The 21,182-nt window shown below is 42.1% G+C and overlaps 1 protein-coding gene across 4 annotated transcripts in view; it reads right to left on the bottom strand.

The window, feature by feature from the left end:
- The window catches only part of wnt5b (wingless-type MMTV integration site family, member 5b), an 83,659-nt gene extending 62,975 nt beyond the window's left edge, over window positions 1-20,684 (bottom strand). For all 4 annotated transcript variants that reach the window (XM_080887082.1, XM_080887080.1, XM_080887081.1 and 1 more), the window contains exon 1: window positions 20,303-20,684. The gene's annotated coding sequence lies outside the window, so the exon portion shown is untranslated. The remainder of the gene's footprint in view (window positions 1-20,302) is intronic.
- Window positions 20,685-21,182: the final 498 nt, after the last annotated feature.

The raw sequence follows: 21,182 nt of genomic DNA on the forward strand, positions 1-21,182 counted from the left end.
CGTGTTTTAGCTTTTTTAGATCAGATCTTTCCATCTGATAGAAGAATGGATGGGGTGCCTGATGAATGCCTGGACAGATGGTCTCGTAAAAAGACAGATAGGTGAAGGATGGATGGATAGATGGATGGAGGATGGAGAAGGGAGGGTGGTTAGGGGAGGGGGGGGCAGGCGTGTTTGATCCTCCCAGTAGAAATAATCAGCAAAGCCCTGGAGCCCTAAATGTGTGTGCATATATATGTGTGTGTGTCTGTATATGTGCGCTGTGGGGTTTTCTGGCTGCATGCCAAGACCAGCTCCTACCAAGAGATAGATCAAAGACTGCGCTCTCTCTTTCTTTCTGTCTCTATCTGTCTCTCCTGCTCATATTTCTCACAGTCGTTTCTTCCCCGTCCCTGCTCTGTGCCCTGAAAACACTCCTCTATTTTATACCAGAGGGTAGAAAATTACAACTTTTCCTCTGGAAAAAGAGAAAAAGAAAGTACAGCAATGAAAAGACCAAAGCAATAAAGTGCAATGTGAAGACAAAGAAAGAAAAGGGAAATCGCACAAAAATCCTCACTTTTTTCACCTGGTTTTGGAGTTGAGGTTATCAAAGGGTTAAAAGTTTGAACACATTAACACTGACTTTTTTGTTTTAAGGTCTTAATTTCTGCTCTTCTAATTTCTTCTGTTCACACCTAACATCTGCACTACTCCAGAAATCTTTTGGAGACATAAGACAGAAACTTCTAGAAATGCTGCTGACCCAGTTTTGGTTTGAAAAAACTCACAGATTGGGTTTTAGCCTTTGGGCACAAGCTGAGGCTGTTAGAAAGAAATTACGGGGACACCCTTGTAAAGTCCCTGATTCGATCTTGGCAGCCACAAAAATTAAGGCAAGGCTCACACAGTGATGTCCTCCTATTTGTGTATGTACTCCTTTACGATTCCCATGGCTTCTTCTGTTGAGGTTAAATCTAGCACAGGATTGCTTTGGAAAACGTTACACCCAACACTGTCCATTTTTCAGTAGTGTAGTAATACAGTGCATTGCTGTACTAAATTCAGTAATTACCTTACAGTTACAATTATGGCCTTACTTGAATTCGGTTTGTGTGCAGGGAGGAGGTAAATGGTGGAGCAGTCTGAAACTTTTGAGGAGTGGAGGTGTAGACATTATTTTTTTATTGCACAAAAAACAACATCTGCACAAACAGATGCTAACAGCTAGCCACGAACACAGATTGATTGCAAAGCTGAGTGTATGCTGACCCCAGCCCAGAGGCCAGATACTGATTTTAAAGTAGCAACAAAGGCAGTGATGAGCAGTCAGGCTTTTAGCATTGTAGCCTGTATTTGGACCTGAACATGTTTCTGCAGTAGACACATAGTGGGGATTGCTTTATTTTCACACTAACCGAACGTGTGTCATCATTAGAGTAGGGATTTGTGTCAGCTTGTGGGACGGTAACCTAAGGTTTTCTAACTAGTAATCATGGCGCAGTTCCAGCCCTTGATATGGCGCCAGGGGAAAGCAATGTAACAAATAGTGTAACAAATGACTTTCTTCAGAAAGTAACATAATCCATTACATAATAAAATGTTACAAGTACTTTTTTTGAATGACAACCCATAAAGAGATTTTTGTCAGTGACCCCAATCCTCCTCTGTAGCAGTGTCATCAAAGTTTGATCAAAAGAGTGTTGGGACACGTACACGTGTTTTCGTTTTTTGTAAAAGTCCAACTTCATCTTCTGCCTAAGCATAGCGCCAAATCAAAACAAAAGATAAAGACCCTATGATAATACAGAGAAAACCCCCAGAATCGAATCAACCCTCAATGAGCGAGAACTTGGCAACAGTGGAAAGGAAAAACTCCCTTTTAACAGGAAGAATCCTCTAGAAGAACCATGCTCAGGGAGGGGCGGCCAGCTGCCATGACCGGTTGGTCATGTAATAACTAATGATTTAATGAAATTACATTTAAAGACATGTCTGGTGTTACCTTTTCCTTACTCACAGTACTTGATGTTCGTCTTCTCAAGCATTTTCTATGTGCAACTAATGCTGTGCTATCTTGTTTACATCAACCATGAATATTTTTGCAGCTGTGCCGAATACTTGTCTGGGTGGAGAGTGCCAAAGTTTTTAAATAAAAACATCTTAGTTTGTAGGGATTATGGCTAGGACAGGGGTCTTCAAACCTTTTCTGGCATGCCCCACTTTATATTTTCCCACAATTTTATCAAGCGTTAACAATAAATCAGGATGCAGATAATCTTACTGACGACCCATCTAATTTTAGGGTTTTGTTTTAGTCATGTGTAAAATTGGCTAATCTTCAGACACCAGAAGATGTTTAATTTCAAAAGAAGTTCCATCCTTCCTTTTTCTTGTTAAAAACCTTTACATTTAGGAGTTCTAAATAGGTGACATTTTTATAAAAAGATCTTGACATGAACCACACTCAAACCTTAACCCAACTCTAGATGGGTCACCAGACACCTGGTTGTTGCTAAGAGGTTAATTATGAGTGATACAAATATCAGGGCACCGGCATTCATGCAACTCAGTTTCATGCCACATTTTTCCCCCTTATCCAACCTGCGGTGGCTTAATGAACACATTTTATAGGTTAAATTGTATGAGATCCGTTCAAAGCCCTTGCAGAAACGACTCCCATGCTATTAGAAAACGTGGTTTTTAAAATCATCAGCCAAGCAGAGGATCTTCAAAACTAATAATGAAGCATTAAAGCGCTAAAATGTAACATAATAACATCTTTTATTTCACAGCTTGCAATGACATTCACAGTAATCATCGGCGCGCTTGAATATTCTCCTGGATATTGTTCGCTTTGCAGTGTTATTGATCAGGGAACTGAGGCTCATTTGCACTCTGCATATGCCGTTCTGCATAACAAAATCCCCTAAACGTCTAAAGATGTAAATGTAATTGTGAAGATAATGTATTTTTGCTATCGAGCATGCTGCACTGCGTGAACTGCACTGTGTCATTAAACCAACACGTACTAACCCTTCGCAAACAAGAGCTAAACTTTCCCTCCTCCTGTTTCTCCTTCTCTTCTACGTGTCTTTTCATGCAGCTTGCAGATTGGGTCATGTTTTTTCAGTTTTTTTTCTGCCATACTTAAGCAATATGCAAATAGAAACTCAGAGCCTCTCACAAAATCCCAATCAGTCCCTTTCTGACCCTTTTCCGTTTTTCCCTTCTTTTTTTTTTTTTTAAAGGCAACCCGCCATCACTCATCTTCTCTCTCGTCCAATGCCTTTTTAGCTTTGTCGCTCAGACCATCTCTCTTTCTCTCGCTCCCTGTCCCTGCATCCCTTTGCCTCCTGTCACCCCCCCCCATCTCCCCTTCTTTCCATCCACAATCTATCCTTTCCAATCTTCCCTTTTCCCCCTCTCTCTATCATGTTTCCCCCCCTCACACACTCACACTCTCTTCCTCTACCAGTAGTCATTCTACTTATAGCCTCGCCATAAATCAAGCTGTCATTCTCCGTCATGCTTGCTGCATCTCACTGGGGCTCATGGCACATGCACACACACATGCACGCACGAACACACACACATAAAAGGGATAGCAGCCCACACATACACAAGCTCAAATGCAAGAATATACATATAGACCAGTATTATGCAGATAACACACATGCGCTGCAAGTGTATAGGCTATACTGATTACAATAAAAAATACACACACACAAACACTTCCTTTTTTAATGTGACACAAACATACAGTTTTTGCACAAACTCCAGTGTCCAAAAAACAAGCTGATATGCAGGATATCACACAAACACACACACACATACACACACACGGAGCAGTTGAAACTGAGATCTCAGGGCCCAACCACCACCTAAATTCTTCCCTCCTCTTTACCGGTTCACATCTCTGTACTGCTCACCCGTCTCTTAGGCTGATCTTCTAAAAATACATATACAAATTTTTACAAAAACTTCATGATTTTCATATATTAAGTAGTCGTAATCGTAAGCTAATTTCACACACACACGCGCGCACTGCAGGCCTAAACTTTCCAGGACTTTCCCGACAGAGGTGCAGGTGCAAATGCAAATGTCTGACGCAGCCACACTGGACATTGCTGTAATTAGGAAAGCTCATCTAGACTTTGACATAAAGTAACATGAAAACACAGGTGTTGCCAATGACATTAATGAAGGTTCTGTTCGTTAGGTGCAGAGCCTCAGTTAGCATCATTAGTATCACCTGTGTTTACATGTCAAAATGACTGCTAGGAAAAAAGGTCTATTAGCATGGTGGGTGGCAGGAGCCAGTGTTTACCCCATTTCCCCTGAAAGTTACAGAAACTAAAGGAAGCAAAGGGAAGCTCGCTCTAAGGCCGAATCTCGCTTTGAAAATTGCTGGGGGGAAAAGCACGATAATGTAAATACGCGAGTCTACAAAACACATGTCCAGGCTTTTTCAGACTCATTAATACCTTTCTTCTATTATTCCTTTTCATGTACGCAGACTTTCTCTCGATACGTGTCCGGAAACACACTTTTAATAATCACACTTCCCCTTTGGCTGTTATTCAGACAGAAATTTGGATATTATTTGAAACAAGCAATAATAGCAGCATGTAAATGTATTGTGCTGAAGATATATTTGCTCTTTTTAAAACCACAGACCATCAGCCTATTTCCTCCTGTCCTTCCGTGACCAAAGCAAGAGCCTCATAAAGACCCCTAGGAGTTTGAGGATTTCATGGGGCTTTGTGTTTGACACTGTGTGTGTGTGTGTGTGTGTGTGTGTGTGTGTGTGTGTGTGTGTGTGTGTGTGTGTGTGTGTGTGTGTGTGTGTGTGTGTGTAAGATACATGTGGAATTCAAGGTCATGTAATCCCACGGCCTTCACTGTTATTGACACATACAGCACATTCTATGACCTGGACTGGCCTTGCATGCATACACAATCTTTAGACATTAAAAACATTCATACTGATACTTTGTGCGTAGTTGACAACTTATACATACACAATAATTCTTTATCTGGTGATATTGGATATTCTGCTTATTGGTAGTTAAAACATTTAAAAACCTGCCTGTGTAATTAATAAGCTAAAGCCACTGGCATACCAGACACACAGAAGGGGTCCTTTTGCATCTGTATATGTACCTGGGTGCAACGTTAGCAACTCAGCACATCAGGTGGGATGCCTCCTTTCTTTTTTTTCTTTTTTTTTTGAGTAACCTATTATCTTATTAATAAATCCTACTACTAAGAGAACTACTGACCAATCACATTTGAGCAGGCTGCTTGCAGCAAACACATTTGCCAAAATTCAGTTTGAATCCCTTTGGCTGTGGTCACTGATTTATTATTTTTCCATTAGATTTGAGTTGTCCAGGGTTGCTGTGGGCGCTCCCATGATGCACTGAGCCTCTCTCCTCTGTTCCCTTTTTCTACAGTTTCATATAACTATTGCCTTTTCCCCCCCAAACTGGTCGAGAAAGATGAGCTTGAGCATCCCTAACCGTCTCTCTGTGTCACACACATGAATTAAAATTTTGAAGCTTCTCTCATATTGCAACTCAAATATTGTGCTTCGACCCAGACGTGGATCAGGGTGCTTTATTTTCTCGTTCACAGGCAAACTACAGGGTGGTACAGCCCAGCGTCTAGCATCAGACTCAAATGCACTGTGATATGCAAACGACAGGTCAATCAATCAATAAACACATGTGTTAAAATGTACTAATGTATGCTAAATCTGTGCTTCAGATAGCTTCCTTTGTCTAATAATACCCAGCAGTAACTAGAGATCTAGTGCCAGCAACGAGTTGTAACTCACAGACACAAATGCAAAGATATAGATTTCCAAGGTCGCATTTCAGACATTCACGACAGTATCTTATACAAGTCCCCCACTCTTTCTCTATACGCTCCGCTGCTCTCCTCTTCCTCCTCTTCTGCATTCTTCTCTCCTCCTCCCTCCATCTCTTGCCACTGTCTTTCACACAAACCACACACACACTCACACACACACACACACACACACATAGTCTCTGGAGACATGTCCGTTGCTCTGACCTATCTCTCCTGGGAGTGCTGGCTGTCTGCCCGGCTCTCTTTTTTCTCTCTTGCTTCACACATTCTCCCTCCCTGCATCTTTCCTCCTCCTCTCTCTGTGTCTCTCTGTCTATTGATCTATCTGTTTTTCTAATCTCCTTTTGTCTTCCCCATCTCTAATCCTCTCCTCTGTTGCATGTCTCCCCTGCTATTGCATCCTCTTATCTCTTTATCCTTTCTCAGCCCGATTCTGCACTTCTACTTTTCTACCCCTTTTTCACCCTCTCCTCCTTTAAAATCCGCTCCTTGCGTCTCTTTTCTCGCAATGCTTCTGCTTTACACATTCTCTGCTCCTATTGCTTTCTAGGCTTACAGGGTGCCAGTGTGGCTGCGGGGCTCAGCCCGGAGCTCTCTGCCCTGCTCGTGCTGCTTCCTGGGCACCGTGCCCACAGAATAGTTAGGCAGGACTGAAGAAGAGCTGGAGGGGTGCGCATGTGTGCGTTTGTATGTATCGAATGATGTGGATAGGGGGAGGGGTGGGACAGAGAAAGTGGATAGGGAAGAAAGATTGAAAAGAAAGGAGGAGGGGAGTTGTTGACAGGCAGAGAAAAAAGAGGCAACGACAGAGAAAGAAGAAATGATTTTTGATGAGTCACACTTTGCTAGCTGGAGTTTACTGTGCAGCACTCGGCGTGTGTTCAACAGAAAAATGTGAGTGTGTGTGTGTGTGTGTGTTTTTCAAACGACAGTAAAAGTTTTAACTATATTTCAAAAGAATCACTCTGCATTTATTACAACACATCTCAAATTTGTATCTACAGTCTTTTTTTGTTAATTGGTTAATTTAGTCAGAAATACTTTGATTTCTGCAGCAAATTCAGCAAACACCAAGAAAATCTAGTGATGTAAGCGAGGCGATTCCGTTAACTGTCTCAGAACTGCTGCAATTACAGTTTGTGGGTATTGTCAAATTTTTTGGAGTGACTATTACTTGAAAAAAAAACTCATAAATGAGCAAAATATTCCAATCCCAAGGAGTCACATGCTGCTGTTCTGTCAGATGCGGCCATGATTCACTTGCTACTGCAATATTGCACACCTAGAAAGGATGGTCCACTTTTAAAGAGATATGAAGTCCATACTGGGAGGCTAGCAGCCTAAGCAGAGAAGCCCAGACCTCCCTCTCCCCAGCCACCTCCTCCAGCTTGTCCAGGGAAACACCAAGGGGTTCCCAAAGTAGCTTAGAGATATAATCTCACCATCGTGTCCTGGGTCTGCCCCAAGACCTGCTCCCCAGAAGGGCATGCCAGGAACACCTTACCCTAGAAGCCCCCGGAGACATCCCGGTCTGAGGCCTGAACTACCTAGAGTTGCGCCTTGTACAGCCCGGCTAGCTCAGTCGGTAGAGCATGAGACTCTTAATCTCAGGGTCGTGGGTTCGAGCCCCACGTTGGGCGCATCTGTTTTAGAACAAAATTAATTTGAGTTGGACCATATCACCACTATCACCCCCCATCCTTTGTATCCTCACAACAACCCCCTGTCATTGGCATTAATGCCCTTTGCTAATATATCACTAGCCAATCATGTCCAAGCTATCTCAGCTTTGCCTCTTCTCATTTTGATGCTGTGGGGGCGGCACTACCGCTTTCATCAGTTGGTTCCTATCGATGTGGCGATATAGAGGCCGATTAGTCCTCACCCTGTCTCTAAGGGAGAGGGCAGCCACCCTTTGGGGAAAGCTCATTTCTGCCACTTGCATCTGAGATTTTGTTCTGTCTCTCACTCCCGACCGTGTAACCATAGGTGTGGGTTTGTGATGAAGCCAACAGAACCACATCATCTGCAAAGAGCAGAGATAAAATCCTGAGGTTTCTGCCACCTTTGGCTTTGCCTAGAAATGTAAAGATTATGAACAGAATTGGTGACAAAGGGTAGCCCTGGAACCCTCCAACAGCCAGGCAACGATTGTACAGATACCAAAAACAATTACTGCTCAATTTAATATTGTTTACAAAAGGAAAAGTCAGGAGATTTTACACACGTATCAGGAAAATATACAGAAAATGTACAGGTTTTATGGATTTCATACATGGGGGGGAGCAAAATGGGCAAATTGCTATGGAGGAAACCAACTGCTGTGTTTGATGCCGATATATGACATTTGGTACACACATGTAACATCCTGAGATATACAAAAAAAAAAATCCTCTTGAGGCCATGCCCTAAACCCATCAGACTGTCAATTTCAATCCAGCATTTACCATTTCTGGGTTTTCTACTTTAACAAACTCCTGCTAGACATGAAGTTTGACTTTTTTACTTACCTTCTACTTCTGCTTTTACTTGCTTGTTAAGTTTGGATCCCAACACCTTTTAGGTATTTGTGAGACTCCAGCAACTCTGACAACACTGCAGTATTTCATGCTCTGGCAATGAGAGTGGGCTGAAATAACTGCTACCAAATTAAAGTGGGGGAAACATGCAGTGCTGTTAATTTAACTTCTATTGCACACATTTGGAATGTTATCAGCGTGCTGAATAACCAGTTGCTATCAGCTGCTATCAGTCCCATTCATATAGTCTGTAGATGGCTCCTCCACTTGCAAATAAGTAGTTATCACCTCACTCAGCGGTGGTTGTTCTGTGGATAAAATAGGTACTTCCAGGTTAAAATAGCAACACAATTCTAATTTTTGGATGCTGGACAATCACACATTGGTTCAAGATCCATTTTATTCACATTATATTTTATCACATTAAGTTGTTTACTTTTGTTTTCAGATGCTATTAAGATGAAGAAATAGCGGCTTTTAGTGTTAAAATAAATGCCTTTACCACGTGAAGCATGCAAGCAGGCTTACAACATTTACCATCTCCTACATAAGCACTGCTGTTCCAACTGAGCTGACAATGTGTATGGGACTGATAACAACTGATAATGGGCATTCTGTCAGGATGTGCTGCGGAGGACCCAAATGGAGGACAAGGGGAGACTGAATACTGAACAAAAGCAAACCTTTATTGTGGCTGAAGAAATTTCCCAAAACACATAAAGGAAGAAAGAGGGAAAAACAAAGAATCCACACTGGAAAAACACAGAAACTCACAGAGTGGACAGCACAGCAGGGGATCTCTCTGATTAGGGATGAGCTATGAGTAGGTGGGGAAAACAATGCAAAGGTGGAAACTGTGAAGAAAACAGGAGGGAAGACAAGGAGCAAAAAACTGCAATGATAGAGACAGAGAAACACTGGGGATAAAAGGCGATTGAATTTGTAACTGCTCCAGTTTAGTTGTCTATGTTCATGTTCAGACACAGATCAAGCACACAGCCCGGCTAGCTCAGTCGGTAGAGCATGAGACTCTTAATCTCAGGGTCGTGGGTTCGAGCCCCACGTTGGGCGGAGCTATTTTAAGCCCAAAAAAGTTAGAGCTCACTGTCATCGCTCTTTATCCCTCTTTCCCTTACATTCTCATAAAAGCCCTTTGTCATCCAAGATGGCCAATCTACCTGCAGAGAAAGGTGTGGCACCACCAGTCTGTGAGCCCTTTCTGTCAGAGAAGAGTTAAGTAGAGCTGAAGTGAAATTCAGTGTTAAAAACAATAGAAAGGGTTCACTGCAGCCAGTCTTCGCTTTTCGTACTGAATATGTGGTTTGTTTGTTTTTTCCAATGTTTGTAGTTCAATAGAACAACAACAAAATCAAAACAAGCCATAACTCATGAGATTTAAAAAAACAGGACCATGAAAATTTGAAGACAATTCAGAGGAACTGGCAGGCAGACCGCAGGTGGATGAAGTAAAAAAGAAATCATATGAGAGAATGAAATTTTTTGTTTCATCCAAGGGCTCTGGACCTCTGTGTTTAACCTCCCTTCTACAGATATAACCAATAATTTAATTGTTTTGATGTTTGATTGTAAATGTAGCGCTCCTGATGACTACACTACATCAGATTTAAATGTCCATAGTGACATTACATAATAAGGAAAGGCTTTGATAAACAGTAACCAAACTTACAGGCTGAACATCGGCCAGAAACACCTTCTACCTTTGTTTTGGGCTCCTTAAACTTGACTGATCTTATTTCCTGTTTGATGTGCATTCTGTATGGGCGACTGCACTTAAATTGATGCTAATGGAGAGAGACTGAATGACAGAGAGAGCATCACCACACCTGTAACCAGCTGCATGCAGAGAAATGCAATTCCCCTGCTGGTCACTAATGGTACGGCCCTGCTGGAGTGGAAGCAAATGGCCTGGACCCAACCACGCATGATGGGAATGAAGAAGGGGAGGAGGATACTGGTCAGGCAGTGGTAGTGAAAGAGAGGAAGATGTAGTAAAGAAAGGTTGTATGAAGAATAGCTGCGATTTGCGATTTTTATTTGATCAAAGTGACCAGGACAAAAAGGAAATCCACAGAGGACGATGGGCAAGCGAGTGGGGGAGGATTCACACCAGCGCTTAAATGCCGCCTTCAACTGCCATCTCTTCGTAGCACTGATTATCTCCTCCATCTCCTGTCCTCGCATTCCTATCTCCCTCAGTTTCCCTCCTGCTGTATCCTTTCATCTCCCCCTTTAACCTCTCACCCCTGCCCGAGCCTCCCTCTCTTCTGCTCTGTTAGGTGTCCAGTATATCACAGAGGAGCCCCAGTGATGCAGTGCCCTCTGTCTGCGTTCACCGTTACTGCAGCAGCAGCTCGTTTGAAAACTTCAGCCTCTGTAAACCAGCAGAAAGTCCTCTGACGGTGAACATTTGAGTGCTGTAGCTTTAGAGCGTTGTGATTTATGGCAGCTGTGGCTCGTAAAGCCACATAAAAAACAATTATAAAGCGAAACAGCGCCATAAAATTGTGATAAACTTCAGATGTTACAGACAAGAAAGCAACTTGTGACAGTGTAAAACGTGATGAATGACCGTTTAGCAAGAGGCTGCTTCATATAAAGGCATTTTTTAAGCCGAGGTCCTGCTGTCACTGCACCACGACACGACAGACCCCTGAACATTAACTGAAGGTGATGACAAACACAATTCTGATCTCGATTCAGGCAGCATGTGCGCCTGACAGACAATGCGGCAGCTCAGCAGTGGCAGACACTGATGTGAAATATATGCTGCCGGATGTGTTAAAATATGCAGGATAAAAAAAATTCAGGGGCTAAGTGTTTTAACCCTTTATGCCCGAAGATTAGCAGGGTTTAAAAGGTTTGTGAGCTGCTGCCCAAAACAGCCACTGCCAACAGCTTTATGAAGCAGTGCTAGGATATTGTTACTGTTTCACTGCAGTTTGTTAATGCACTCCAAAGTACAGTCACTAAATTGTCTTTTTTAACAAAGCGTTTGCAGAGATTGCTTTGTCTTGATTTTCGTTTAAAGGATAATTCAAACTCTTTTTTTTTCCTCTTTTCATTAACAATCTCATTAAAGAAATGGATTAAACAGTGACAGTGTTTTAATTTTAGCATTGTGAAATGATGTTGGTGAACAATTTACTCAATTAACTGCAGGCCCTGGCCTCTGTTGATGTTCAGTGCGGGGTATAAAGCAGCCCGGAGTCATAAAACCTCAAAGAAAGTGGACAAACATAGGTGAAACAGTCTCCTCGTTATCCAGAAAGCTCATTTGGCAAAGAGTCAGTGTCCTGTTTCTTTTTTCTTTCTTTTTTTTATAACGCAATGCAGTGCTCTGCTCCTGTCTGTCCAGTCTACAAAACCTCAGCAACAATCACTTCCTAATAAATCACTTCAGCCAATCAGTGATGGATGTGTTTTTGAAAAACAAAAATTGCGCACGTATTTGTGTGTAAATTAATGTCGTGTGCTCGCTCTGTGATTTTTCCCCCTCCCACCAGACAATGCACTAATGTTTTGTTGATCCTTCTGCACACACACACACACACACACACTGCAGGCAAGAGTGTACAATAAACACAAGGAGGATGCTCAGAGGAGAGAGACTGGGAAAAAAGAAAATAAAGGAATTCTTGAAGAAAAAGGTAGAAAGAGGGAACAAAACAAAGATTCACGACTAAAATGACATTTCTTTCTTTTTTCTTTTTTTCTTTTTTGTTTTGCCATCAGAAACAAGGTAGTGGGAATAAATTTCTGATTTAATCCCCCGCCCCTCGCCCTCGTCCCATGAGTGTGTGTGGGTGTGTTGACAGATTTGGTATTGCCTCAGTTCAGAGATTGGCTACAGAAAAACACACTCAGTAATTATCTAGAAAGAACACCTGGGCACTGGGAATCTCATTATATTGTAACCACTCCTCCAACACACACACACGGAAGAAAATACACAACAGAGTGAAAAGAGACCAAAAAATAAAGGATGATTTTTTGCATAAAACAGAAAATCAAAAGACAAGATGAAAAATAGCAAGAATTCAAAAAACACCTACATACACGGAGAGTGAGGAGCCTTTCTAGTTGTAAGAGCTTGAAACTCACTGTTGTGAGACTTTGTGGATCATACGCCGGCGTTTTATTATGCGGTAAGACTCACAAACAAGCGAAACCCGGCGATGGTGAAGGGATCATTTGAATTCATCTGTTGCCATTTCTCTAGCTGACTTTCTTTATTCCACGCGGTTTATATATTTTTTACAATTCTGCAAAGCACAAAGAAAACCGCAGTGACTGCAAAGTGATCCAAATCCGTGATGCATAAAACACAGCGCTGCAATTATTAAGTCATACAACACTCTTGTGTTCTCGTTTTTATTCCCTTCATGTTTCCTTTGATGTGCTGCAGTAGCAGATCTTCACCAGTAAGAGGCAGAGTTTCCTCTCATCTGACTGACTAAACCTCACTCATTACCATCACTCTTTCTTTCTCTTCATCTGGACTTGTGCTTTCCTCTGCCCTTTCTTTCATCCATCTCCCTTTACATCCATCAGAAACAGTGCTCATTATCAATTTTATGAAAATGTTTTGCATTTGCTGTAAACCAGCTCGCATCCTCCAAATGGGAGTCAAGTTGGGGGGTGTGCGTGTTTGTGTGTGTGCAAAGGAAAACCCTGCTGATGTGAACAGATGCATTCATTGCTGTGTTTTGACAGGCTGACAGCAGCCAGAGTGAGATGACCAAAAAGGGTCAACAAACAAGCGACCCACCAGACACACACACACACACACACACACGAACTGTGTCTGGTCATCTAAGGTAACATGGCCAAAAAAATAGATCAGTGTGAAAAACTTGATTTTTTTAAACATCTTAATGACACAACAAGGGGCATATCAAACCTCTAAGCAAGTTTCTTCTAAGAGAGTTTATTAAACACTTCCATCAGAATAAAAAGTTCCAAGCCGATTAAGGACAGGGCGATTTATACCTTTTCAGAAACTGGTCAAACAAAACTTATCATTAAACAACAACAACAAGGGTCGTGGGTTCGAGCCCCAAGTTGGGCGCAAGATTTTAGAACACAACACCCCCTGCACATGTCCACGCCATCTAACCCTCTAACTAATAGGCCTTTTCCACTTGTGCTTTCACTCAGTTTCAAACGTTTTCCATTCAATTGGGTACCACCTGATGTGCATGGTTATAGCGCCGTGGCCAAAAGTGATGTCATATGTATGCCACAGACACACAACAATGGAAGACGTCGCAACGATGGTATTCCTGCGGCTTTTTGTCAGACTTAGGGACCATGGTGCTTGTTTTTATGTGGCCATTTTGCCATTGCTGTGCTTCAAAAATGGTGGTTTTGACTTTTGTGAAGGAGCATCTCTTATGACTCATCGAGTGACGCCACTGACTAACCAATCGGTGGCATGCAGTCTCTTGACAAAGCATTTTCTTCACTATCACTCTTGCTGCTATCCTTCTATTCAATTCAGTTTTGATGATCTAGCACCAAATCACAAAAACAACACACCCCGGGGGCTTTATATTGTAATGTAAGGTCATTTTATGTAAGGTAAAGACCCTACAATAATACAGAGAAAATGACAACAATCAGATGACTCCCTAAGAGCAAGCACTTTGGTGACAGCGGCAAGGAAAAACTCCCTACTCCCTACTATTAGCTGGTGCTACAGCCCGGCTAGCTCAGTCGGTAGAGCGTGAGACTCTTAATCTCAGGGTCGTGGGTTCGAGCCCCATGTTGGGCGAGAATCTTTTTAGAGTAGACTTCAAATAATTGAAAAACAGTATTAAGTGAGAATGATGGGCCGTCCGCACAACAGACATTTGGTTCTAAGAATGCAGAGCACCTCTCCGTACACCGAGTCCAGCAGTAATGATGTATTACAGTAGAAGACTGCCATAATAATAAAGAGCAGAACTAACTGCAATGCCCTTTTATAAACAAAAGTTAATATAAATCAATTAAGAGGTGAAAGAGCTCAAACAACTATTACTATGTCAAACTGGTCTTGGATAGAGTCCTATGGTTAATGCTCAGTCCTATCACTATCCACACATGCTGACGGACATTTTTTTTAACAGTACATTGACATATTTTTTAATTAAAAATGGGAATAGGGAAACTGCTCTGCCTCATGAGTGTGACAGTCTTAATCTTCGTTGTACATTTTTTGACAAAAATAGAAAACGCCTTCATTAGGGTTTCAGCCAAAATAGTACTGAATCACTATTCAGTCAAAGAAGTACCGAGGCACACGGAGACGAAGAGAACAAACAAAGAGGAAACTAGGAAAGCGGGACAGAGTTAAAACGAAATGAGAACAGACCTACTGTAGTGAGCATGTGCTAAATAAAATGCTTGTTTGAGTTTTTGTTTGTGTATTGTCTATATCCTGCGCATATGTGTGTGACTGGCTTTCAACCTCAGTGCAGGTGTGTTGCTGATAGTTTTATCAGTGCTGGATCAGGGCAACTGAGGAGAAGGGAAAATGAAAAATGTGTTGTTTAGATTTACTGTATGTGCGGTAACACAGTTTTATTTCAAGAAACTTTCTCAGGTGTGCAGACTGCAGGTCCAAACTGAGGGCAGGGTAATGTTTCCAACACTGATGTCTTGATGTATTTTCAAGTAAACGAACACTGATAATTCTCAGTTACACAGAACTATAAAATACACAGTTTCACAGTCAGTTTAAACTTTTTTGCATTTAATTTGCATATGAAAAAACTACAAATATATGAAGGTGAAATTGGTCAATTTAAAGTGAAGATAAAGGAGACAACTTCTGGTTTCCTGTTTCCAGTACAGCAACCAGTCACGACAACCATACACAGGCATTAAACATCATCAACCGGACTTAGACATTTGAGTGTCCCAAAGAACAATATTACAATATGAACACCTACCAGATAATTACATAAAACATTGTCGATATGATGAAATGCCGTACAGAAAGAAGTGCTCGTGTACATTACACTTGCAGGAGGTGTTCAGCCACAGAAACCCACATCATGAAGTTACGAGCGCACTGTTTTGCGCTGATGTTAATGCCAGAGGAGGTTTGGAGCTCTGCAGTTATTGAGTCAGCACAGTGTTGGCAACTTTTACACACTATGCACCACAACACTGACAAATGATACTTTTGATGATAGAGGATTTTAATGAAAGGCTTCTAAATGAGATGAGGCTCCATGGTTTCTACATTTTGAAGGTTTCATGTTAACATTTTGGCCTTGTTGGTTTTGTAAATACTAGTTTCACCAACCGAAACTGAAGCAAACATTTACACACAACCCAGCAAAAGGTGACAGTTAGCAGACAGCCGTCCGCTACAGCTGCTTGTAACAGTACATCAATCGATCAAAGCACCCACGCCCTGATTTTAAGCTGCATCATCAAAATAGGTGAATTTTAAACAAATCACACGGTTATTATGAAGGGGGGAATTTGCTAATTCTTTGTACTAGGCTGTAAACATGCTATTTTCACAAGGTGTTCATGTTAACTGTTGAGTTTATGGGCATTGGTTCACTTTTGGAGCCTGCCTCAAGTGGCTATAAGAGGAACTGCAGTTTGTGCCACATCTGAGTTGCTTTCATTTTTCGACCGCAAGTTGAAGTCTCTTCAAAAGTGAAATAAACTGATAATTAATACTAAGAGTTATAGTCTATACTCATAGTTGGCTCATCATAAATTCTATTGTCATGGGTTGAAAGCATGTGAATCTATGGTGAGGAGAGACATTTTCTCCTTTTCCTAGTTAGTTAAGACACAACAGTGCTCAGTAGCTGCAGCTCCTCTGGTGTTGTGTGTCTTGTGGCGGCATGGTGTGCGTCTCTCTCCGTTGTACCAGCCGCCGGATTTATAAAATGGTTTCAGGCCCTGTCAAGTGCCCAATAAACCACTTTTACTATTAGTATAGGACACAGCTAGCATACAGCTGCTGACCACTGACCATACACATCCGCATACGCTGACACACTGAGGCTGACATGCTCACACACGTACGAGCGCACAGACAAGCGGGGCCAGTCACATACTTGCTGGTCAGACACATTTTTAGGGCTGCTGGAGTCGGGATCTGAGCCAAGCTCTAACCCCATCTCACTCCACCCTGTTGCCCCGAATGACATCATGTCATATCCTGAACCGTCGACTCAGAAGGGCCAAACACACACACACACACACACACACACACACACACACACACACACACACACACACACACACACACACACACACACACGCACTGCCTTCACCTTGTAGTACAGAACTTTTTGGAGCATCAGCCTTATTAAAAACTACAGCATTAATAAGTAATTTTTAAAACACTGTACCGCAGTGCAAACGATGCATGTAGCCACGGTAAGGTCCTCCTGTCCTGTTTTTAAAGTTTTCTCACCGTCACCATTTGAATTTTCTGCACGATATGACCTGAAACTAGTGCCTGGGGGCGCAAATACATCAGGAAATTACTCATTGAGGTCACAGATAAATGGCTGTTTTTCAATGGTCTTTTTGCAAGCACAAGAGTCGCCCCCTGGTGTCCAATAAACAGAATGTAGGCTTCACTAAACAGACCTAGAAGTTGCGCGTCTTTTATGCTTATTGATTTTTTTTTTTAACCATACCTGAGCACATCGCATGACCGATATCATGCGATGTGCTCGTGAATAATAGCACTGTAATGTCATATTACAATCAGTCACAGCATGTCTGTGCATCATCCATGCAGCCCGGCTAGCTCAGTCGGTAGAGCATGAGACTCTTAATCTCAGGGTCGTGGGTTCGAGCCCCACGTTGGGCGTAAGATTTTTCTCAAGTCAATGGAAAAACATGTACTTCCGTGAGATCATGTGCACACAGCTAATGTGGCAAATCATGCTAATCTTCATTTCACACCTCTCATAAATGAGGAATTTTGGGATGACAAAATAGTTTTTGCTAATATTTTATAGGGCATTTATTTTACAAAACAAAGCAACTTTGTTAAAAAAAAAATGTGTCGCTCGGTTCGCGACACAATTCGTTTTTAAATTTTAAAAGAGTAAGTTGCAAACCTCTTCACTGAAATCAAAAATACATCAGGGGAGGACTGGAGGGTTACACGCTGAGAAGAATTCCAAAGATTCAATACAGCCAATCAGAAATAAGAGTTTAAAACAGCAGCTCTTCAGCTAGAGAGCCGAAGAGGCCATCCTCTTCAAACTGACCACCATCTGTGTGTGAGAGAGAGTCCAACTTAGTCATTATGGCTCCTGGAAGGCTGAAATACACACACGTGTGTCACATAACACACTGAGTGCAGACAATCCATTCAAAAACTTAAATTTGATTATTTTCACTTTACATGAATCACATGTTTGAACAGCCACTTTAATGAAATATTCCCAATTCCTATTACTCATTCCCAAATCTACTGCTTCTGAGCACGTGGGACACACACAAACACACACAGACCTTCTTGAATGACCTTGAGGACCCATTTGTGCTTGCAGACAAGCCATCTTCTCAAATGTCTAGTGCGGAGACAAATACACATACTCACTTACTCCCCTTCCCTAATTACCGAGTCCCAGGGGATGAGACACTCAAGAGGCGCTTCAGTTAAAAAAAAGGTCTTTCTCACCAGTTAGAGGGCAGACAGGCGGAGAGAGGTAAATGAATGAGAAGATGTTCAGAATACAGATTTGCTGGCACCCAAGTATATTTTAACTGCTCCACAGTTTCCACATGTTACTGTTGCATAAAATCGGGTGAGTCTAAAAGTCTGGTTCACTGCTCACCAAACCCAAACCAAACCCAAGTGGAGAACATGAAGAAAAGTAAGAATAGATGAGGCACGTGAAAAATGAAGGTCCTGAGTGAAACAGTGAGGGGGATGGAAGAGAAAGAACAGAAGTTGACTGAGACGGGAGGGCGGAGGAAGAGAGATTATCTCTCTCTAATGGCTAACTTGTTGACAGCAACACTTTTCAGCACCCCTATCTACACATCTAATGTTACTATCTATCCTGAAACACACACACACACACACACACACACACACACACACACACACCCTCTCCTCTTGCAAGGTTTATCAGCCCGGCTGTCGGCTCGGGCCACATTTCATGTGGGTTTCAGATTTTAAAACCATGAGAAACACAAAGTGAGCCGGAGACGTCACTGCCAGAGACGACCTCGACATTCTCTCAGCTCGTCTGCAGCCATAACATCGTCGAACATGAATCTGATCTGAGCCCGCTTTCAGATCCCAGGCAGACGGTTAAAAAAAACCTCATCATCCTCTGCTAGGTCACCTTCTTGCAAACATGTCTCGGTTACAACACCAAGCTGCATTTGTCACCAGTTAATCTAACTTGTCTTTATAAATGATAATAAACTGCTTTTGGCTGCTCCATTATTCACAAGGGGTCGCCACAGTGGATGGATGTGTCTGATTTGGCAGATTTTTTTAGGCTGGATGTCCTTCGTGACACAACCCCAAAGGTGGACATGTGAGAGTTTGAGGATTTATCCTCTCTCTTTTTCCTTTAAACAGAAATGTGCCACAATTGATTCTGCTGAAATATGAGTATGAATTTATTTCTGTTTTGTAAGGAATGAAAAAGACACATCAGCCTCAATAACACTGCTAGACTATACAGCTAAAGTTTAAGGAGTTTATTATGAGAGAACACTTAATGGATATTAAAGTTATCCATGAATTTGGGATGAAAGTGTATGTGAAGAACTAGACAATAAGGTTAACCCAGATGCTATTCTTTATGTTAAATGGTTTACTTTTCCCACTGTTAGTGGTCAACAGTCACCATAAAAACTTGAAAGTGCATAGGTCAGTGAGTGTCTCATTAACATGAACACACACAGAAACTTCTACATAAGGACACAATAATCTATATTATCAAGACATTTAAATACACTTTCATAGTGCTACGGAACATTTAGATCTCACTAATGAACAATCCACCCTTTATAGACACAAAAAAGATAATTTTTTATTCAAAACTTGGATAGTCTGCTATGGTTTCCCATTTCCATGCATTTTTACCTGCTGATTGCACAGCTGGTCTCGAAAATACAGCTGTGACACTAAATTCAGAGGCCACAAACTGTATCATAAGGTAGATATTCAGTCAAAAAAGAAAAAGAAAAAAATAACATTCCAGCTGCTACATCCAAGACTTTCGCGCAAAATAGGGAGAGACTCCTGGTTCAATGAGTTTTGCGCTGGGTAGCAAAATTAAATGGTGAACCAACATTCCCTCACAGTTACAGTCGGACTTAGATGCCATCCAGTCCTCTGGTCCAGATGAAGGCAGAGCAATTTCTCTAAACTGAGAGAAACATTTGTGCAACATTTCGACCAAAATAGTTCTGGTCTGCACCGCAAAGCGAGAGGGCTGCCTTCATTTGGGCCGATGGGGTTGGCACACGCACAAACGCAGAAACAGACACACTCTGCATTTCACCACTGTCATGTGCAAGCCAAATTCAATGAAATAAGCCCATTCTGCAAGTAGACTGTGACAACGGAAACATCGAGGGGACAAAAAGTTCAAATGGAACAAAGTCCCAAATGTTTTCACACTGACTTCAGATGTCCTGTTCAGAGAGCGCAGGAACGGCGAAATTTCAAGTTCAGATCTATGATTTGAAAACCACATCCACTCTTGCAAAGTTTGAGTTTTAAAGTTTCCTCATCTTGTGGGACAAAGATCAAAGTCAGAAAAGAAACATGACACTGTAAAACTATCAGAAGTCATGGCACAATCACTGAAAAGTTAAACCACACACCTGAAATCCACCGCTAACATTCCCATTGTGTACTTTGTGTTATCACCTCGTAAAGTATTTAAAACGAATGCTCTTACCTGGTGTGTTGTGCTGGATTAACGTCGTTGATCGGTTGTCCAAGAAAACTTTCTCCACCCACCATCAGAAGCGCTAACGACCGAAAATTGTTACTCTCTGTCCGGTTGGGAAAGTGCAGACAGATCGCTGTTTTCAATGGAAGGAGATATCCCGTTCGGGAAGATCCCACAGCAGCACGCTTCACAGTCTGACTTTCACTCCTCGATGTCACACGAAAGTCGTTGTTTGAGTAAAGAAAGAGCAAAAGAACAAAGGAAAAAAGTTGATTTGTGGGAATGTACAGAGGTTTGCGACTGACAGTATCCAGAAGTCCCGACAGAAAAGAGTGGCACTCGCTGCGCTGTGAGCTGTGCTCTCAGCAACAGGTGTCAGAAATAAAGTGAGATTTTTTTCACGGCCATCACAAGTTTCCAAACACTCTCCAACTAATTACGCACGCAGGGAAAGGGGGAGGAGGAGGAGGAGGAGGAGGAGAAGGTGGTGGTGGGGAGGAGGGAAGCAGAGGGGAGGGTGCTCCGCAAAGTTTTTACGCGTCGAGAAACAGAAGGAGAAGTGGAATGAAACAATAGAGCCCAGAGCGCGCTCTCTCTCTCCCTCCTCAACAACTGCGCTTATGTGAAAACTGCCCGCCTGGCCACCGGAGGAGAAAAGGAGACAGAGGCGTAAAAGAGGGAAAGGAGGTCGTTTTACACAGAATGAGAAGGAAAGATTCGCCTCTTTGAGAGTGTTTTTAACCAATGGGTCTCCATTTGGAGTCCATTAAACTCATAGCCTTTAAAACAGGGCTTTTACCCCTGAGTCTGGCCCCTCTCGCTATATTCTTACAAATAAACTTCACTGCAGTGAGTTTATAGGGCGAAAACTGTTGTTGGGTCAGCT

Source organism: Rhamphochromis sp. 'chilingali' (genome assembly GCF_963969265.1).
Source record: "Rhamphochromis sp. 'chilingali' genome assembly, chromosome: 7".
NCBI lineage: Eukaryota > Metazoa > Chordata > Actinopteri > Cichliformes > Cichlidae > Rhamphochromis > Rhamphochromis sp. 'chilingali'.